General features: G+C 58.7%; 1 protein-coding gene across 4 annotated transcripts in view; it reads left to right on the top strand.

Moving 5' to 3' along the window:
* KCNN3 (potassium channel, calcium activated intermediate/small conductance subfamily N alpha, member 3) overlaps nt 1–21,333 on the top strand; it is a 144,054-nt gene that overhangs the window by 41,956 nt on the left and 80,765 nt on the right. The window lies entirely within an intron of this gene.

Genomic DNA, 21,333 nt, shown 5'->3' with positions numbered 1-21,333 from the left:
TGCATCGAATACCACCAGGAACCTGCATTTCCATGTGCTGTAGACTTTACCCTGTCCAGGGGGTGCCCAGGAGTGACTTGGCACCCAGAGAAATATTAGCTGGGCCTCTGGGGGGTGCACTCCCACTGTTTGACGTGGGCTGGAGAGGCAGGCAGGAGCGAGCAGATCTGTGGCATCTTCTGTGACAGTGGGTCTCCCCCTCACGGCCCTTCAGGGTGACCTGCTCTGCGGGACCCGGGTGTCCAGGTGTTCTTTGTCCCACATGTGGATCTGGGTGTAACCCTGGTCCTTTGGCTGGAGGAGCACAGATAGATCCACATCTGGCAGCAGCAAGAGGTCGACAAAGACCAGAACTCAGAGTCAGAACATCTGGGGTCAGGGCCCAGCCGTGACCTCTTCTCACGGTGTATGTGGCCAGGCCCGTGGCCTTTCTGGGTTGGAACATGTGAATCCTTCTTTGTCTGGGACCCGAGGGTTCAGTTCTGCCTGTTACAGGCTGCCGTGAGGATGGAGTGAGGAGCGTATGCGAGACGCTCGGGGACCTGAGTAACCTCTTGTTGCTCATCGTTGTGGGGGCAGATGGGCGGCACAGGCAGATGGGGGTGTGCGCGCCTCCCCCCAGGGAGCGGGGCCGCTATGCTGGCCTGGGCGCAGAGGCCTCGGCTCCGGCCCGCTGGGCAGGGCTCCAGCTGTCGCTGACCAGATGACACTGATCCAGAGGCTGGGCCTTTTAGTCTCTGGAGGTCACAGCTGCTCAGAGAGATGCTGTGCTCTGAGGGCTGACGGTCCCAGAGGCCACCGAGCAGCTTCCCTCATGGAGCCTGAAGGACAAAGCGTGTGGCCTTTAACCCAGACCACTGTCCAGTCGGCCCCAGGAAGGAGCCGGGAGTGTAGGCAGGAGGGACAGGGGCAGGAACCAAGGCAGGACCGGAAGTCAGTCTGGGCTTCCCCAAACCAGTCGCGGAGCTGGGAGCCCCTCAGCCCCCCTGAGCCCCCACGCCCTCACCTGAAGGGAGTCTGTCTTACTATAGGTCACCCTGACCTGTGCGGAAGGTGTCACACAGGCCAAAGAAAATGGCAGAACCGTAAAGATCAGCGAACCATGCAGCTTAAGGGAGGGGGAAGAAGAGCGGTTCCCAGCCACAACCCCCACGATGGTCTCCGAGCCTGACTGCTTCCTCTCCGCTCCAGGCCTTGGGCTTGGAAGAGCCGGTGTCCCTCCCCTGACTCTCTCGGGGTCCTTGTTCCCAGCTCAGGGCCTGCAGCTTAGCTCTCAGCCCCGATCTGGCCCAGCGGCAGCTGTGACCTCCGCTGTGGCCGGTGGCAGGGCCATGTTGTGACAGGCCAGCCCCTCGCTGGGCACCCTTGGTCCCGCCCCCTGCTCACGGCCCAGTCTTTGCTTTGTCCTGATGTTGGGCGGTAGAAGATGCCATTTCAGGTGCTCGCCTTGGCCTGGCGCTCACAGTTGGGAGAAGCAAAGTGAAATCAGTGGCTGGGACTCCTGGCTCAGACGCTACAGTCTGAATGACCGGGGGCCAGTCACACCTTCTCTGGGCCACGGTGACCCCCTCTGAAGTGTGGGAGCCCTGTCGCCCACTGTGCTGATCCCTGAAGAGCCTTGGTAACAGCAGAGGGTACAGAGGGGGCTTTCACGAAATGAAACCTCAGTCCCTTCTCTGCCCCACCGCTTCCAGCTGGGCCTGCTCATGTGCAAGCTGGGCCCACCAGATGGTCCCCGTCACGTCTGCTGGCGCTGGCAGGTGGCTGGGCTTGCTCTCCACTCTGGCCCAAGCCTGCCTGCTCCCAGCGCCGCCGCCCAGCCCCACATCCGACGTGACCCACGGTCTCATGGGAAATCTCCAGTCTGGGGCTCCCTCTGGGCCTCTGACCTTCCAGTCAAGCTCTTTCTGGAGGGAAATGGGAGAGGTTTGGGCCCAGGTTGTCCTGGGGGGTGTGGTGGGGGCAGGGAGAGCTTGCTCCTACACACACCCCTGCATGCACCTCACCCGCCATCCTGTAAGGTTTTGTTCCGTCTCCCCCACCTCAGAGACTAGGTCATGCACCTCACCCGCCATCCTGTAAGGTTTTGTTCCGCACTTTTCTCCCCCACCTCAGGGACTAGGGTGCCATTAATCTCTTCATTTCTCGGGACTCACGGTGTCTGACGAAGAGCTGGTGTTTGCAGTGCTTGTGTTGAACGAAAGGGTCCTGGGTTCAAGACACCTGGTTTCAAAAGCAGTTTAGACCGTTATTTAGCTCTGTGGTCTTGGGCCTCAGTTTCCTCATCTGTTCACAGGGGCTCCTAAGCCCCCCTGATTCTGTAATTCTCTGAATGAGGTGTGGTGTGCGGCCAGCGGGGGACCGGCTTCCGGAGAGAGGGTGGAGCCCCCGGAAAGCCCCTTCCGTGGGGCAAGGCCCGCTGTGCTCCTCAGGTCTGAAGCGGGGCGGGCAGGGGTGCTCCCTGCCTCGTGGGTGCTGGCGGGGGCTGTGCTAAGGATCTGCTCGTCGCTCTCTCAGCCTTACCAGCTGCTGGTCACTTGGCTGCACGTTAGCAGGGACCGGATGACCACCTCTCCACCTCCCCCAGCTCCGCCCCAGATGCTCACCTCCACTCCCAGGCCTGGCCCTGCACACACATGATGCTGGGGCACCGTCTAGAACAGTATTCCTCTTTGTTAGTTTGGACAACTCGTGTTTTTTTTGAGGAAGAAGAATTCTGAGACAGTACTGGGTAACTCCCAACCAAACTCTGGCTTTAAGTCGGAGAACCTCGGCTTGGCCGGTCTCAAAGGGGACGGGGGTGCCCCTCCCCAGGGCATCACGAACCCCTTCTGCCTCTGCGGGCCCGCCCACGACAGGGAGTCGCTGTCTCCCGGGGGAGGCTGTCCCTCGGTGGGTAGCACGAGGTTTTAGAAGCTCTGTCCTCCCACTCGGAGGAAACGGGCTTCCCCGGAGCTGTCAGCCCGGCCCTGGAACAGGGAAAAGGGGCCCATGGTCCCGTGAGGCAGCCTCTGGTGTTGGAAGATGAGCGCCGGGCTCTGTTCAGTCTCCCCTCGTCTCGCTGGTGGGGGGCACGGCGCGTGCAGCATGGAGCTTTCAGAGGCTCAGGCATCTGTTTTTCTCCTGCCAGTGTGTCCTGGAAAGAAATGAAAACACACAAAAATATGCATTTTTAATTTTTAAAATTGATTTCAGAGAGGAAGGGAGAGGGAGAGAGAGATAGAAACACCCATGATGAGAGAGAATCATTGCACGCTCCACACTGGGGATCAAGCCCGCAACCCGGGCATGTGCCCTGACCGGGAATTGAACCTGGTGACCTCCTGGTTCATAGGTTGACGCTCAGCCACTGAGCCATGCCAGTCAGGCAACAAGGCATTTTTTAAAAATTTACCAAAACGTTGAAAACCTTACTCTCTCTCGGAGAGCCCATGTGTTCCTGTGGCTTGGCCATCCCCAACTCCCAGATGGGCAGTGGCGGCCTCCCAGGCTGCAGGCTCACGTCTTCGATGCTGTTGGCACATCCCTGGCCCAGCTCATAAAACACGGAGCTCTCTTTGCTCCCCAGTGTCCTCCCTCCCCCTGCTCTCTGAGTGCCCATCTGGCTCCTTCATCCCACGTCTACTTACGAGGGTCTCCTCTGTGCAGAGCAGCGACAGGAGCCGGGTCTCGGTGCTAGAAACACTGACAGCACTTTGCTTCTCCAAGGGGCTGTCAACCTTCTGTGAATCTCTGGCTCTGCTGATGCCTCCGGTGCCACCCTGGAGGGCAGGAGACCAGGTGGCTCAGAACATGGACTTTAGAGGGGCCTGGCCTGGGTTCAAATCCTGCCCTTTGACACATTGTAGTGTGTTATGGCGTGACCTTTAGCAAGTTTCTTAATCCCTCTTAGTCTATTTCCTTCCTGCAACATGGGGCTAATAATAGTACCCATCACAAAGGGTTGTTGTGCAGATCCAATGAGATAATATATGCAAAACACCTTCGCTTAAATGAGGCCGTGTTTGCCTGGCAGGCCGGGCGGGAGGGGTATCCCGGCAGAAGTCTCGAAATAAACAAAGGCCCTGAGGCGGGAGCGGTGGCAGGCTTTTGGGGGCACCTCTGGGACCAGATCCTGGGCAGGGGTGGGGGCCGGAGACTTCAGAAGCCATTCACACCCAGCCCCTGCCTTTGGAAGCTGCCTGTCCGAGACCTTGGTTCGCTGAGACCCAGGCTGATCCGTGCCATGATGTGAGGTGTCTGTGTTTGGGAGACTCTGAGAGGAGTGGAGAGAGAACAGAAGGGAAGTGTGTGTGTCCTCAGGGGAGGTGGCCGCCGCCCAAACCGCGCGGGGCTGGGGTCTCCATCCTTGCAGGCCACCGGTAGGCATTTCCTCAGCTTGTCTCTGGCTGGTGGGCTGATGAATTTGAATCGCCTTCACTGGGTCAGACATGGGCCAATGGCCAAGGCCTTCTTTGTGAGCCGAACAGACTGGGACCCCGGAGATCTCGAGACCTCCAGGCAGACGGCCCCGCCAGCCTGCTGGGTCTGAGGACACCAGCCCCTTCCCCCAGGCACGCTGCCCAGGCGAGGAGCGAGCTCCAGGCACCTAGGGGTGTAGAGATTGACAGGAAAATTCCAGATGGCAGCCGCCTCTGCCAAGCTCACGTCCATCTCCTGCTCCATCCGCGGACGCAGGAGGCTGGGAACAGGGCGTGTGTTCCAGGGGACAGTGCCCGGGGTACCACTGTGCATCGGCTGAGGGCACCTCCCACCGGCCCGCCTGCACCTGGCGAGGCTGGAAGGAAAGGAGGAAGGAGAGGGAGTGAGTAGCCGCTCAGCCTTGGCGGCAGCCCCCACCTTGAGCCCAGATACCCAGAATCCTTGCAGATGACCCTTCACGGACAGAAAGCCGAGAGGATGCATGTTAGCAACTGCTCAGTGGTGACGCCGCCTCCTTACCTTGTCCGGTGCTTCGTATTTCTCGGAGGGTTTTCACATGTTATCAGACCTGTTGGCTGCCCCATGTCGCCTCCCAGACCTTCAGGTTTCGGCACAGGTACTCAGTAGGTGGGAACCAATGAATGGATGACAAACCTGGGACAGGCGGGTGCGCTTGCCCTCCCCTCGTTACAGGGGAGAAAGCTCAGCTTGTGGCTGACTGGTCTGGAGGCCCTGGCTTCTGGCCTGTGCTCTTGCCTCATCAGGGGTCTCAGGTCTCGGTGGGCTGTCCCTGCGAGCTGGCCATGCCCACCGAGGCCCTCCCCGCCACCTGCTCGTCCCCTCTCATCGTCCAGCCTCAGCCCAGCACCTCTTCACTCGTGGATCTGCTGCTGGCTGTGGATGGCCGTGGATGGCCATGGATGGCGGTGGATGGCCGTGGATGGCCGCGGATGGCCGCGGATGGCCGTGGATAGCGGTGGATGGCCGTGGATGGCCGCGGATGGCCGTGGATTGCCATGGTTACCATGCCAGTCTGACAGTCTCTGGGTGACATTTTGGTCTTATTTGCTAAATATTTAAACATGTGGGTTTAACTCTTTCTGCCTCAGAGAGGGTTTCCTGACCCCCTTGCCCTTCCTTGTAGGTGTGACGGCTCCTGTGCTGTCACCGGGCCCCCGGGCCTCACACCCGGAGCTGTGGGCCTGCGGGCAGGTGCCGTGGCACTGCCGGGCTGCTCCGCTGCCTGCAGGGGCTTTCTGTTTTGTCACTTGGACATGTCACCCTGTGCCAGGCTTCTCCACAGGGCGCGTGCAGCGTCTGTTAACAGGTGTGAACACCGCCCCCCCCGCGTGTTCAGACTCGCCTGGCCGGGAGGGACAGGCCTGGCCCTCGGGGGTCAGCCTGCTGGGGCTTTCCTGACTTCCATCACATGGGTGCGTCTCGCCAAGTCCCCCGGGAGCTTCCTTGGCTTCAGGAGTCCAGGGCCTTAGAGGTGTCCTCCGGCCCCGGGAGGAGTCAGTGTTTGTGAATGGGAAGTAGGTGTCGCCTCACTTCCCACTCTCCTCCCCCGCGGTTCAGAGTGGCCCTGGGCGGTGGAATCCACCCGGCTGTGTGTTGCCTTGGAAACCACACACTGCCCTCGCCCTGGGCCCCCGTGACGTGAGGGGGTGGCACACCTCTCAAGAAGCTTCTGCTCTAATTCAGGGACACGAGAACTCACCCTCCTGGCACGGGCAGCCGAGTGAATGAACAGGCTCAGGAAACCAGCCTATGGCCAGACCCACCTCCTGCCTGTCCTGCCCGTGAGGCGTCCGCCCCGAAGCCTCTGCCTCCTTCCCCTGGTACGAGGGGCCTGTGGCTGGCCCGTCTGGGATACCAATCACTGTGTGAGCTTGGATGAACTCCTTCTCTCTCAACCTCAGTTCTGTCATCTGTAAAGTGGGCAGTCTGGACCAGATCCTCTCAGGGGCTTCTGATTGTGTCCAGCACCCATGTCTGAAGGATGCTCAGTGATGAAGAGGGGAAAATGGAGGGAGAGTAGCTGTAATATTTTGTGCTAACAATGACCAATACCGTCTGGATTCAGGAAGCCCTCGTGGGGGGCGGTCCAAGCAACCTTGTCCCTCTTCCTAACTGCCTGGCCTCTCTGCCCAGTCAGGGAGCGGGCTGTCCCCTTGATATAACCTTGAACTTGAAGCAGTAAATAATCAAGAAGAGAGTCTTGGGCTCCAACATCTTAAAGTTTAAAGAGGTGACTCCTCTTTAAAAACTCTTGTAAATATAAACTGGTCCGACATCCTAAAGCTTTTAGGATAATTAAAGTCAGTGACCGAGTGCCCTTCCTCAGTGCTGAGTTCCAACCTCCTTCCCTGAATACCGACTCCCAAAGTCACTGGGGAACAAGGGTCACCTTAGCAGAATATTCTATCGCCCTGAGTGTGCCAGTGCAGCCCGGTGTGACTTTTCCTGTCAATTCACCCTCTTTTGTATTGTTGTTGTTGCTCTGTAAATGGTGCTCTTGTCCCCAGGCAGCAGATCGGATGGGCATCAGATCACCTGTGCACATCAGCCTGCAGGCTAGCGAGCCCCCTACGGGGGAGGTGTGTTTTGAACGCCCCGCGGGGGTTCCAGGGCACCTGATGAAGAAACACCGCACTCCCTTATAAGCCCAGGGAGGGCCCCTCTTAGCCATCTTCACTGCCGCCCCTGCTGAGCCAATCAAGGGGCTTGTACATACGTAGCAGGAGCTCAGTGATTCCAAATCTGGGCTCAAGAAAAGTGGCTCCCTGAGGTTCTGGGAAGGCCCTGTAAGATGGTTAGTGTTGGAGGGTTCTTCACCAGTATTGCTGCACTGTGCCACCAAGAACATTTTGAAAGTTCTAGTCTGTTCGACAGGAATCTGGTAAAATGCCATTTGCCGGTGTTTAGGAGAAAAGATAGCGAAATCGCCACCGCTCACCATCTCCCAAGCCCAGTAACTGGAAAAGATACGAATGGCGCTCGGTGTATTTGTGAAGTAAAGAATTCACTACAATTCAAACAGAGTTCCGTTCCCTCTGAGCGCATCCCCAATACAGGCCTGTCTGGTGGCGGGATGGATACTGGGGTTGTGATCCGTAGACTTGGGGCCAAGTTGTGACTTTGTCATTAAGCATTTTTTTTTAAATTGCGGTGAAATAGACGTAAGATAATATTTACCGTGTTAACCACTGTTTAAGTATACGACTCAGTGGGAGCAAGTACATCCTCTCTGTTGTGGAGTCGTCACCGCGGTCTGTCTCCAGAACGGGCTCTGTCATTTCTTATGTGACCTGTCATGTGATGGCTCATGGGTGTGGGGGCCCCACCGAGGCCCACGGTGGACTTCCTTCATGCTAATCTCCTGCCAGCGGGCCCCCCTGCTCAGCCCCGGAGCTCACCTGCACCCCCTCCTGGTACTCTCCCATCAGGCCTGGGTTCTGGTTCCAGCTTTGGATTTGGAGAATGGCTTCATGGGCCATTGGTCGATCTCGTTACTTTATGGCCTCACCGAGTCCTCATGGCAGTCCTGGTAGGTGGAGTCTGTGCCGTGGCCGAGGTCACGTGGCTGGTGAGGCAGAGCTGGACTCGGGCCAGGCCCACTGTCTCCAAGCCCATGAGGCTTCACTGCTTCGTGGAAAGAGTTCCATCCCCAAACCGTCTCTCCGAGCCCCATTCCCGCCGTCCCTGAGCACCCCTGGAAGTTGGGCTGAGCCCCGGGGACTCCCTCCAAAACAGGGCGAGAAGGGTGAACATGACAAAGCGAGGGCTGAAGAGCCACCGGGACACTGTCCACCCAACCCCAGCAGCACCTGTGCCTTCCTCCCGCCACACCTCCCGACGGGACCCCCGCCTCTGCTCTGCCCCCTGGAGGCCCCTCTGCCCATTAGAAAGCCCTTTCTGATCCTGGTTCCCCCTTGGGCCCCAGGCCTGCCCCAAGCAGGGGGTCCAGCACTGTAGGGAGCTGGGGGTGGCCGTCTCAGGGTAGCAGTCCAAGCCATCAGCGCTGGACACTGCCCTGGTGTCCCTGCCTCCGCCCCTGATCCTTGCTGGGCTAGTCTATCAGCCCTGGCTGCCTGGCCAGCCCCACACCATCTTGTTCTTTCTCCCCCTGCTCTCTGTGGGGCTGGCCCACTCACTGCTCGCCCTGCCAGTAACCTGGCCCTCAGGACCACCCCTGACTCCACCTGCAACCAAGGCTGTCTGACCTGCTCCCCATAGACACTGAGCTTCTGGCTGCAGGTGGCCTGGGCCGGCCCGGCTTTGGCAGTCCCCCCGTGTCTCCCCACCCTCATTTCCTCCTTTTTCTGACTGTCCCTGTGGTGAGGGGCCAGCAATCTCACACTCGAGTCTCCCCAGATGAAACACCCCAAGTTCCCTGGCATCCTGAGGAGCCCTGTCTCCGCCCTGGCCCGGCTGCTATACCAGGGAGGTGAGGCGGTCGGCACGGAGGGCCGCCTACCTGCTGTTTCATTCCCTCCCGCAGCCGAAGCCAGCGGGTGCCTCCGGCTGGCACGGCAGCCTGTTAGTTGACATTGATCAGATGTTTACTAAACCCTCTGCATTCTTCACAGAGCAGCTGAGCCACCGGCCCCGCCCATCTCCCACCCTTGCTTGTCAGTTGGCGTTTGGGGGCAAGAGCTGCCCCTTCGCTTTGTCTCTGTTGGTTTCCCCGCATCCATTTCAGCCCTTCGCTCTGTCTGTCGGGTTTTTTAGCCTCTCACTCAGCAACACGTGTCTGGGCCTCCAGCTTCCTGTCCTCCCACACTGGGGGGGTCTGACAACGACAGCTCCATCCAAAGCCTCGCTCCAGATGCGGAACCAGAAAGGGAATCTGGGAAGTCAAGTTCCTTCTGCTGGATTCGAGACAGGGGGGATGGAGGAAGGGAATTCAAGGATTTGCAAGTCTTTCTCATTCTAAACACCTTGTGGCCTCCCCTTGGGCTGTGGTTACATGCTCCCTCCCTCCCGCGCTCTGGTGCGGTTCAGAGCCGAGTGACCCCATCTTTGTGCCGCGCCCCGTCTGTGAAAAGAAAGGGTGAAGTGGGCGCTCGCCCACCTGGCAGAACTGGGTTGTTGCAACATTGCCCCGACAGGCTGTGTCTTAGGAGTGTTGCTGCGTGGCCACAGGTCCCCGTGGCGCCACGGACCACGCCCACAAACCAGAGATCAGTGACCCGTTACCATGGAGCTGTCCGCCAGGTGCAGAGCAGCCAGACCTCTGAGCTCAGTACCACGAGGCAGGCAGGCCCCTGATGCGTCTTCTGTGTCAGCGACCCCAGGCCCTGCCCTCGCTCCCCTCACTTCCCTCGTTTGTGCAACCTGGGCAGGGAGCTGCGTGCTCCCCAAGGCTCCTCCAGGCTCTCTCCGGTGCCTCTTGCTAGAAGGTGCTGGAAACCTTATTGATTTGAGAGCCAAGAGAAATGACCACCACTGGGTGTGTGTGTGGAATGGGGGTGGGGGTGGGGTGGGCAGGGCGATATTTGTCTTCCTGCTGCTGTTAGAAATAACCACCTCCCCCGAGGACTGGACAAAAGGTTAATAATTCATTCGACACAGAGCTATTGAAGGTCTGTCCAGAGCCGGGCACCTCGGGGTTGGCAAGGTCCCTGCCCTAAATGGGGTGATCTAACGCGATATTTGTCTTCCTGCTGCTGTTAGAAATAACCACTGTTGTCCACCTCCCCTGAGGACCGGACAAAAGGTGATTAATTCATTCGACACAGAGCTATTGAAGGTCTGTCCAGAGCCGGGCACCTCGGGGTTGGCAAGGTCCCTGCCCTAAATGGGCTTGTGATCTAACGGGGAGAGAAGCATTCAGGCTCCCGCCCTGGCTGCCAAGTGCTGAGCTGAGCTGTGGAGCTAGGGGTGCGGTGGGCACAGGGAGGAGCTCCCCTTGGGTGGGAACGAGGCCCTGCTCCGCAGGCGCTTGGAGATGGGCCCTGGTGGCTGGGCAGAGCTCTCGCAGGTGCAGGTGGGGTGAGGACGCTTCAGGGGAAGGGATCTGCTGGAGCAGATGGGGTTGTGTGCCGGGGAAGCTCAGAGCTTCTGGGGGGTGGGTGGTGAGAAGTGAGAATGAAAAGGGAGTCAGGTCCTGGTCTGTTGGAGCAGGAGAGATCAGGGGTCCGTGTCTATAGCAGTAGCTGCGTAACTGTCAGGAGGGGCTCGGGGATGGCAATCTGATGGGGGACAGGAGAGTCAGGGGGCTGGTCCCCAAGTCGTGTTGGTAAAGCATTTTACGTAGGATTGGGGAGACATCACTAGTCAATAGTAAGGCCAAGAGGTGGGCCTGGTGGGGAGACCGGTGGAGATGATGGCGGAGGCCCGCCCCCTCCCCAGTTTGGGCACCGGGTTGACTTTAAAGCCCAGGGTTGGTTGGGCTGGAAGAAGTCTCCCTCCTCAGGGGATCTTTCGTCGTAGAAATGACAGCCACTTGGTGCTCCCTTGTTCAAGAGTGAGAGGACTGAGCCCTGGCCAGTTTGGCTCAGTGGATAGAGCGTCAGCCTGTGGACTGAAGGGTCCTGGGTTTGATTCCGGTCAAGGGCATGTACCTTGGTTGCAGGCTTGATCCCTGGTCGGGGCACATGGGGGAGGCAGCCCATCAATGTTTCTCTCTGTCTCCCCCCCTCCTTCTGCTCTCTCTACAAACACCAGTGGAGAAGATATCCTCAGGTGAGGATTAAGAACAACAACAACAAAGAGTGAGAAGAACGAGAAAGCTCCCCTCCTGGCCCCAGCGTCTGAGTTCTGTGACCTCATGGATGGAACAGGACCCACCAGGACCGGGGCCTGCAGGAGCCGAGTTTGTCTTGCTCCGTGGGATCTTTTTAGACGTTTAGCAGGGATCTGCCTTGAGATTTTACAATGTTGTTCTTTTCTTATCGTTCCCAAACCCAGCCCCCACCTAAAAATACTCCGTTCCCACGTGGTCTGGGAGACCGAGCCCCCCTCAGGTAGGCAGTTTGGTTCTTCCCGGCCGGCCGGCAGCAATGCCACCTGCAGGTTTGGGGAGGGGGCGGGCAGGATGGGCTCCTGTCCTCAAGGCTTGGCTGCTGCCTGAGGGAGCAGTGATGTCACCTAAGACGGGAGGGGGCTCCTTTGCGTGCAGTGGGCTTGACAGGTGCGAGTGCAGGGGAGGTAGATGCGCTGCCCGTGGCTTGTCCAGAAGCAGCTGACGTCGCCCAGGAAGCATCCGTCTGCGGCTCCTGCGGCTGTTGGCTCCGGCAGGACAGCTTCCCAGCAGCTGCCCCGAGACAGTTCTCCCTCCTCCGGGTTTCTTTCCAGCATCACCTGACCCTGCTTGTTCCCACCTGGCTCTCCTTGCTGGCTCGCTGCAATCTCTCCTCTTTTTCATACCGAGACCCGTGGTGTCTGCTGGCTCCGTGAGTGCGGCTTTCAAGCCGAACTGACAGGGCTGAGTTTTATGGCCGATCCGGCCTGGCTCTGGGAAAAGAGAAAGAGGAGGACAGTGCGGGACAGGCTCTCTTGTAGCAGAGAACATTCTGATCTGGATGAGTCTGCGGGATAAATTTAGTCCCCGGGGCTGGTGCAATATTCTAATTTGGTGGGAGTCCTCGGACGCCCATGGTGGGGAGTGGACACGTCTTCCCGCACCTGCCCGCCCACTTCAGGGCCACAGGAAACCCAAGGTTTACGACCACGATGCAGAAGCGCAGTTTCGGCAACTCTGAGCGGACACAGGATTTATTCCTCCGGCATCCAATTTCCTTCAAGTCCCTCTCCAGTTGTTTGTAGTTCTTGAAGCGTCTACATTTTTATGGCTGGCACATTTCAGGGTGGAAATCCAGATGAATAGGCGGTGCTAGCTGTGTTCTCGTGTTCCCAGGATTAAGTCAGTAGGAACTGAAATATTAATTGGGAGTGTCTGAGAAGAAAGTGAAATGTGGTACAGAGTGGAGCATTTTATTATTATTTTTAAAAAAATATTTTTATTGATTTCAGAGAGGAAGGGAGAGGGAGAGAGAAAAATCAATGACGTGAGAGAATTACTGATCGGCTGCCTTCTACACGCCCCCCCACTGGGGATCGAGCCCACAAACCGGGCATGTGCCCTGACTGGGATCCAACGGGGACCTCCTGGTTCCTAGGTCGACGCTCAACCACTGAGCCACACCAGCTGAGCCAGAGGGGAGCACTGGAGATCAGAGTCAAGCGTTTGAATCCAGTTCTGCTGCTAACAGGCGACTCAGGCAATCGCGGAACTTCCCTGCGTCGTCTCGTCTCCCCTGTGTAATGGGCCCCATGGCCACACAGGAGTGCGGAGTGCACCAGCTGTTGGAGCTGGTGAAAGGGCCCACAGAGCCGGGCACCACAGGGGCTTGGTAACATTTAACTCAGGACCTTCCTTGCCAAGCTGATCACATTGCCAACCCAGCCCTGGGCTCCTGGCCCGGTGCTCCAGCTCTTACCTGCTGGAGGCGGCTGTCGGACACCTGTAGCCCCTTTAGGTGACGTTTCTGCGGCCCTTGCTGACCATTCCCACGGTCCTAATACTCCCTGGGGGCCTTCCTTCCACCCCCCGCCCTGCCCCCTGCCCACTGCCCCATTTCCTGTTGTTTCTCCTGAACAGAGCCAGGAAGCAGAAACGCGGTGCATGCTGCGTTAATGGGCATCGCAGGGCTGCAGGGAGCCTGTTGCCGGCTCGGGAAGGACTGGCTGGTTCCTACCAGCCGAGGCGCAGGCCACGAAACCAGGCTTATTGCTGGCGCACGGGGCCTGGGGCCACTCAGCCGCCTCGGGAGCCGGGCAGTGGATCTGGGATGGTGGGCAGAGAGTGGGCAGGTGCGCGGACCGCGGCTGGCAGCTCCCTGACAGGAGGGTGACGCTGAAAATAATAATAGCAGCAAAGCACCAGGAGCAGGGCTACAAGGTTCACGAAGTTTATCTCCTGCCATCTCCACGCTCTCCCCGATTTATCCCCATCCATCCTGTATTCATTTCCTGTTGCCGCTGTAACAATTTACCACCAGCTCAGTGGCTTCCAACAACACAGATTTATTATCTTTCCGTTCTGGAGGCCAGAAGTCCAAAATTAGTGTTTTGTTTTGTGTGTTTTTAAAATATATATATTTTTTTATTGATTTCAGAAAGGAAGGGAGAAGGAAATTGAGAGATAGAAACATCAGTAATGAGAGAGAATCATTGATGGGCTGCCTCCTGCACACCCCCCCCCCCCACACTGGGGATTGAGCCCGCAACCTGGACAGGTGCCTTGACCGGGAATTGAACCGTGACCGCCTGGCTCATAGGTCGAGGCTCAACCACTGAGCCACGCCGGCCAGGCTGCAATGAGTCTTACTAAGCTGAGACCAAGAGCTGTCCTCCTTTCTGGAGGCTCTGGGGGAGAATCCAGGTCCTGGCCTTCTCACTTCTGGAAGCTGCCTGCCCTTCCAGCTCCAGAGCCGGCAGCAGCCAGCGAGCCAAGCCTTTCTCACTTCGCTCCCCGCTCACTCGGCCTCCTCTCGCCTCCTCTCCCACACGGAAGAGCCCATGTGATTGCTCTGTGTTTCCCCACAACCCAGGCTCCTTTCCCTGGTGGAGCCGGCTGATTCGAGACTGCAATCCCATCTGCATCCTTCATTCCTCGTCGTCACACAACGTAACCCACTCACAGGTTCTGGGGGTGAAGATGTGGACGTTTTGAGGGGCCATTACTCTGCCTGCCAGCTTCTCTGTGTGCAGACGAGGAAAGCAAGGCCTGACTATTAGGCCGGCATGCGGCTGGCAAGTGGCAAGGCTGGGATTCGAACCGGAGCTCCCTGATCTGAAACCCACCGCCACTCTGAAGGGCTCCGTAGAAAACCAGACAAAATACACCACCCCCCTCCCAGAAAGGCCCCCGGACAGCCGACCACAGTGGGGGGAGGGGAGGTGGAAGGAGCTCCCGCAGGCTGGATCCCCACGCACCATCTGAGTCCGCACTGACAGGACAGCCTTCTCTGGTGAATAACGGTGCGTAGACTGAGCCAGCGGCTCTCACCGGGGCTGGGCACTGTAATCACCAGGGATATTGGTGTCCGAGCCTCAGCCCAGAGCCTGGGGTGCCATTGCTCTGGGGCGGCACTGGGTTCAGGGGTTTTCCCAGCTCCCCAGGTGACTGATTCTAAAGTCCAGCACAGGGCGGTAGTCATTGCTCGGGCCCTGCCCCACGGCCTGTCTCCCGTGTTTCGTCCCGGCCGGTTCCCTCGAGGCCCGGCTGTGTGCAGAGCAGCATCAAAGGTGCACAGAGGAGCGCCCCCTTTGGGATGGGGCACGTTCCCTTCCTGTGCCTTTCATGCCCTTTTGCGCGTCTGTCCGCAGAAATGAACTGTGTTCACTGCCTTGGTGTGAGCCCTGGCAGAAGGTGACCCCGTCCCCTCCAGCCAAGTGGCCCGTGTCTCCCCGCCCCCCCGCACTGGGCTGACCCGCTCCCTCGCCCCGTGTTGGCCCAGGCCGCTGGTAGCTGTGGCACATCTGCCAGCTGTGGGAACAGCTGGGCGCCGCCACCGGGGCCTCGTTACCCCCTGGCACATCGCCCGGCCCCACTCGGGGTCGAACATCCTGAAAAACAGGGCTCAGCGCTCCTGGGGTTCGAACTGTAAAACGCGCGTTCAGACGACAAAAACCCCCTCCCGTCTGCCGCGGAGCCTGTGGGGGAGCCTGCCGGGCTGTGGGTCATCCTGTTGTGAAGAAATCCGTCCGTGTCAGGGCGGACAGGTGTGGAGGCGTGTTGGTAAGGCTCACACTGCGCGCCCGTCATGGTGCCCTGGCTTCCGACGCGACAGGCGTCAGTTCTGACCTGCGGCTCGGAGGGTTTTGCTGTCAGAAACGTTCTGCAGACCCACGTCTGCGGGAGCAGCCCGCCCAGATGTGATTACAGGCCCCAGGCCGTGGCCTTTCCGCTGCAGCCCCGATGGGATGATGGCAGCAGGCTTGCCGCTGCCCGGGGCCTGCTGGATGCCCCGTACCCCATCCGCGCGCCTTGCTGGTGGTCACAAATGTCCCTTCTTGTTCCCGAGCCACCGGGGTCTCTAGGAGTCTGCGCAGGGAAGGAGGGCCGTCGGGCTCACGGGGGTCGGGTCCCAGGGAACATCCGAGTCCTTTCCAGGCCTGGCCTCAGACCGAAGCCCAGTGCACACAGCGGGGGCAGAGGCCCCTCGACATGAGCGCTCTGTCCCCAGCAAGGGGCACTTTCTGGCCTTGGCGAGCCTGAGAGAGGACAGGGCGGTGACCACTCATGGAAACACGGGTCCTCACCACACAGGCAGGCTGTCCCTCCCAACAGGGCGGCATGGCTGCGTGGAAGGTCGCGAGCCTGAGGCCGAGGAGGAGCATCGGGGTGACAGCCACAGGGAACCTGCAGGGGAGACGAGGACCCTGTCCTCCTCGTGACACGGCCGGCCGGTGTGTGCCTGCCAGCGGGGAGGGCCTCGGGCGAATGCCAGTTTCCTGGGGCTGCGTCTGGCTGGAGGGTTTCAGTAAATGGATCCTGTTTCCCCTGTAATCGTCTAGGGACTGTGTTTTGCCTCGTATTCTTCGGTTATAAATATTCATCTGCAGCTGGTAGTCTTCCTACAACACGACTTGGAGTAGGTCATCTTCTCCTCACCTACTCTCACCCTCCAGTGGCTTCCAGATAAAGCAGAACCCCGAGCCCGGCCTTCAAGGCCCCACAGTGTGGCTGGGCTCCGTGTGTGCGGGGCTGGCCCGGGCCAGCTGCCCTGTGGTCACTGAGGATGGACTGGATCTCGCCCAGGCCCCTCCCTGCATGGATGTGAGCGCTCCTTCCAGCGGGGGAGCGGGCTCCGGGCGCAGGGCAGCAAGCTCAGAAAGTAGACGCAGGCCGTGGGTCCCTCTCTCGCTGGAGCCCAGAGCATCTGGGACAGACCCCAGCTCTGCCTCATATTCGTTATAAAGCCTGGGGCTAGATGCTTCAGCGTCTCTGCCTCAGTTTCCCCATCTGTAAAGCGGAATCATGTTAGTACTTTCCCTGAGGGGTTGCTGTGGCCATTCGATGAGACAGCGCACAGAAAGCACTCGGCAGAGCGATGGCCCAGGACAGGAGCTCCAGGTGGTAACTGCTCTGGGTTGTGCTGCTGTTTGCATTTCATCCCACCCTCCCTGCCAGGGCCCGGCACACAGTGGCTGCTGATAATGGCACAATCGATAAACAAGCACATGGACAATTGGGCCAGGGTCTCATTCCCCCACTCCCGGATGTGGCCCTTCCTCTTTGGGGCCCCTCCCACCGCGCTGGTGAGCTGCCCTGTGCCCTGGCCAAGGGAGCGCTGGCTGGCGGGGAGCGCTTCACACCTGGATGGCGCATCCTCGGGGCACCAGCTCTTCCAGTTCCTCTCGGGAACCTTTCCCGGGTCCTGCAGCTGTTGGCCGGCGCTGCCAACTGTGGGAGAAGCTGTGCCTCCACCATCTTGCCTTTCCTTTCCCCGGTTTTTTGCTCTCACGTTCGCAGGCGAGTGCACTTAAAAATCAGTGGGAAAGTTGCACTTGTTTGAAGTGTAAGATACGTCACTCTCAGGAAGAGATTTTGTTCTGACCGCACAAAAGATAAGGGAGAGGCATCCAGTGAAGCCGCATTTTGGCCAGCTCTTCTCCCAGGGGTGGGAGCGACGGCCTTTGTCCTCTGGGCGTGGGCTCCGGGCCGGAACCCATGTGCTGGCTCAGTCAGCGCACGGCCTGTCGGGGCTGGGGCGTTCTCATTGATCTATTTTCTTCCAGCGAATAGATTCTACAGACTCCGCAGAGCTGTCCTCCTAATGATGTGGCTAGAAAAGAATAAAAAGTGGCTCTGGGGGTCTCTCGGGCCTGAGCTGTCACTGCATGCTGACACTTCATTTCAGGAAGTGAAGGGCCTCCTCCCACTTTGCCTAGATAAATGGTTCTCTTTAGTCCGAGGGAGTCAGCAAAGGAGCAGGGCCTCCCTGGAAAACAGAAGGGGCTCCCCCCCTGTGTGGAGCGGGGTCCCCCCCGCCGCCCTGCTCCTGGTCCCCCCTAGAATCTCAAAGAGAGGAGGCTGGAGGCCGGATTCCGCTGACCAGCTTGGGCCCAGGAGCCGTGATCTGTTTCTCTCTGATGGGCCTCTCCTGGTGCAGCCTGGAGTCTGGGGGCGGAATCCTGAGACTGGCTGTCCTCATGCTGGGGCCCGACGACGTGGCTCTGCGCAGGGCTGGGGCGGGGGGTCTGCTTTCCTGGTGGGTCCTGTATCCTGGCCAGTCTAACAGCCCAGCCCTGGAGCTCTGCACGGGGTTCCCGCACAAACCTTGGCCCTGAGCACTCATCTCCTGGGTGAAGGCGAGTCAGACCCCTCCCCCACCCTGCCCCGCCCAAGCCAGCTCTGGCTCCCGTGTCTGTCCTGTGGTGGAGGACACAGCTCTTTGAGGACAGGGGGAGGTACCACCACCAGCACAGGCCCTCAGTCAGTACCCTGTGGGGATTCAATACAGACCCACCCACAACTGAAGGAACTCACAGCATCTTCTCTGGAAGGGGTGGGCCATTACTCATATTCCAGGCATAGCCGTGACCCGCCATGGGCTGGGTCAGGGGACGGGCAGGAAGAGGCCTTCTTTATTTGCGTGAGTTTCTTATATGGCTCATTCGGTAAGAACACAGCCAATGGAGCCATCCAAACAGCACAGTGACAGTGATGATTTGGGGGCCAAAACAGTAAGTCAAAGTCCTTCGTATCTGTCCAGGGCTCTGCAACGCTGTTTCCCACGTGTGAGTCGCATGACTAGACTGTTCACAGATAAGGCAGCCGAGGGGCCGACAGGTCCAGGGACGTGCCCAGAATTATCCAGAAACAAGGCAGGGTGGCTGTCTCCGGTCTGAGGTGCAGAGCCCCAAACACCCAAGCATGCAAAGTGGTTTCAAGGTCAACGATAGAAGGCACCTCAGTGACCTCCCAAGGTCCTCTGCTTTGCTGCCCGATCCCTTGGGGGGCGAGGCCACCCTGCTGACCAGGCAGCTCCAGGCCATGACCCGCTTGCTGTCGGCCACGTCTCCCCATCCCCAGGGTACTGAGTGTCCCTGGGAGGTAGTGGAGGATCTCTCTGCCTTTAGGAGTCAGGCCCTTTCACTTGCCACCCTTTAGGGCATTTACAGCTGAATTCCTACATGACCCTCTGCCGGGAGGAGGCGACAGGACCCCTGGCACCTTCACTTTAGGGGCTGGGAGTGTCTGGGCTCCAAGAGCAGGTCATCCTGTTCACGTTCCCCGGAGACTCTGGCTACACCATCTGGATGGTTTGCATGGACAGTCTATGCAGGCTCCCTGGCTACCGCATGGCAAAGGCCTAGCACCACTGTGCAGCCACCAGTGACAGTGGCCTTGAGCCTTTGACGAACCCCAGAGAGTGTCCTAAGCCATTTGGTGTCCGTGCTGGCTGAATCGGGGAGCACTCACCTCTTTTCATCTGGGTTTGATCATAGTGTACGTACTGTATTGGTATAAATTATTATATATAGCATGAGAGGCCCAGTGCACAAAATTCATGCAAGGGTAAGGTCCCTAGGCCTGGCTGGCGACCGGGGCCTTCCTTCGTTCCGCACCACCCCCTGGTGGTCAGCGCACGTCATAGCGAGTGATCGAACTCCCGGTCTCTCGGTCGAACTCCCAAGGGGACACTTTGCATATTAGCCTTTTATATAGATAGATACTTTGCATATGTGTTTATGGACAATATTGTATTAATGTCACACAAATGCAATAAATGGCAACATCATATAATTAAGTTTATCTCACCAGTTAGCCCAGGGTGGGGAGAGGTGGTGGGACCCAACGCCTAGAATTAGAGGCCGGGGTTTGAATTTCGGCTCCGTCACTGCCTCGCTGCGTGACCTTGGGCACTTCAGTCGCTTTGCCTCTCTAAGCGCAGGCTCCCCATCTGCAAAGTGGGGAGGGGTCAGTGCCGCTTCGCTGGGGTGAGGATGAAAGAGGAGAGTGCTCGCTCCGAGGGGCTCAGGCTGCGCCCATGTCACTGTGAGGAAGGGCCGGAAATGTTCGCCCTTTCACTGCTCTTATTCTCCCCTAGGGAAGGGGTGCTACCTGTAGAGCTGCCCCTGAACTAGTCGTGCCTTCTTGCCACACATTACACTGAGGGTGTGTCCCGATGAACAGTCTCAGAGGAGGGTCCTGGGGTCTAAACTCCACCAACTTCTTCCGAGTGGGAGTCTTCGAGTCAAAGGCTCTGCCGTTTCCTGCTTTGTCTCCTGATGCTTCCGTGGGTATTGCTACCACTCTCTCCTGGCCTGGGAGTAAGGATGATGATGATGTCACCCAGGCTGTGTGAGGACCAGATAAGCCAGGACCGGCCAGAGGACCCGGATGGGGCCTGGCACATGTCCATGCCCACCAGTCCCCCTTCCTTCCTTCCTCCCTTCCATCCTCTGTCCCTCCTTCCTGCCTATGTTTTCAAACCAGGTCTAAGGCTAAAAGGTGAGTCTTGGTGTATCCGCCAGGCAGCAGAGGCGGGGGGAGTGAGGGATGGGACTTGGCAGACCGCCCGCCTCTCCCCCAGAATTGTACCCGGGCCTCTCTGGTTCATTGTGTAGGTGGTTATGGAGCTGAGCGTGTCACACACAGGCTCCGGTGGGTGATGGAGCTGCCCTTTCCTTGGTCCTGTTCAGTCCAGAGCCCCTGTGGGACTCAGAGGCCACGATAGCCGGGGAGGGCTGGAGAGGGCCTCAGCGATCATCTTCCTCATCGGACAGATGGGGGAACTGGGGCCTACGAGGGGCGGGAAGAGACTCCCCCGAGTCCACTCGGCAAGTTACAAAGACTTGCTCCAGGCCAGAGTTGGGCTCCAGGCCTCTAGGCCCTCCAGGTGTCCGGCCATTCTGATCACCACCCCTGTAGCATCTACCATACGCCGGGCACTGTGTTCCCCACTCAGTTTGCCCCCAGTTTAAAGGGTGCGTACGCTGTTCCAGTCCTGGGGGTGCAATAATGAACAAGACAGGTAGGATCCCTGTCCCTATAGAGCCTCCAGGTTAGGGGGGAGCAGCAGGGACAATCACAAGTCAGGAATCAGACAGGCCAGAGTGCATGCAGACGAGGACAGTGAACGAACGGGGCAGTGATGGAGCATGTGGAGGGAAATTAATTAGGCTGGGGTTCCGGGAAAGACCTCTTTGAGGGGATGATTCTGCTGCTGTGATTTATTCTAGTACCATTAGCTCCTTCCTCTGTGTTCCACGACGCATCTTCTCAAGAAAGTGAGGCTCAGAGGGGCTCACTAAATGGCCCACGATCAGATAGCTGGTCAGGGGAGGAGAGATCACGGGAACCCCATTCTGCCTGACTCCAAAGTTCAAGTTCTTCCCACCCCCTTCGACTGTCTCCAGGAAGCAGGCTGTCCTTGTCCTGATGCTCACGGTAATATGGCGGCCATTCGCATGAGCTTTGAATGACCCCACTGCAGGCTCTCTCTGCCTTCTGTCCTAGGGGAAGGAATGAGGTGGGTTACCCCGGTGGCCTTTCTCCCTCCCCTCCTGGGACTGTCCCCGTTCGGGGTGAGATGGCCCTGTCCGAGGGCCGGCTTTTGTAGGTAATAATCTGTCCCCGGCTCCTGAGGGAGCCAGGCACTCCCCGCTTCCACATGCACACACAGGCTGGTAGGCTCGAGTCCCGCTCCCAAATGCCTTTTCATGTTCTGGTTTCGTGATTGCTTCAATTCCACCAGCTCCATTTGAAAAGCCCTTTCATTTATCACAAAAGCAAACCACACAATCAAAAAAGCCGTGTCCTGTCTTCCGGGCGCTGCCTCATTTCCTGCCCCACGATTGACAATTCCCAGGAGCCCCTTGCACACCTGGGGAAGGGTCTGCTGTGCACACCAACCTGTGGGGCCATCAGGCTGGGCTGTGTGTGGGTTG

This window comes from Myotis brandtii, unplaced genomic scaffold (assembly GCF_000412655.1).
Source record: "Myotis brandtii unplaced genomic scaffold, ASM41265v1 scaffold250, whole genome shotgun sequence".
In the NCBI taxonomy this organism is placed as follows: domain Eukaryota; kingdom Metazoa; phylum Chordata; class Mammalia; order Chiroptera; family Vespertilionidae; genus Myotis; species Myotis brandtii.
Note: the sequence above shows the minus strand (reverse complement) of the source record. Positions and strands in the feature narration are given on the sequence as shown.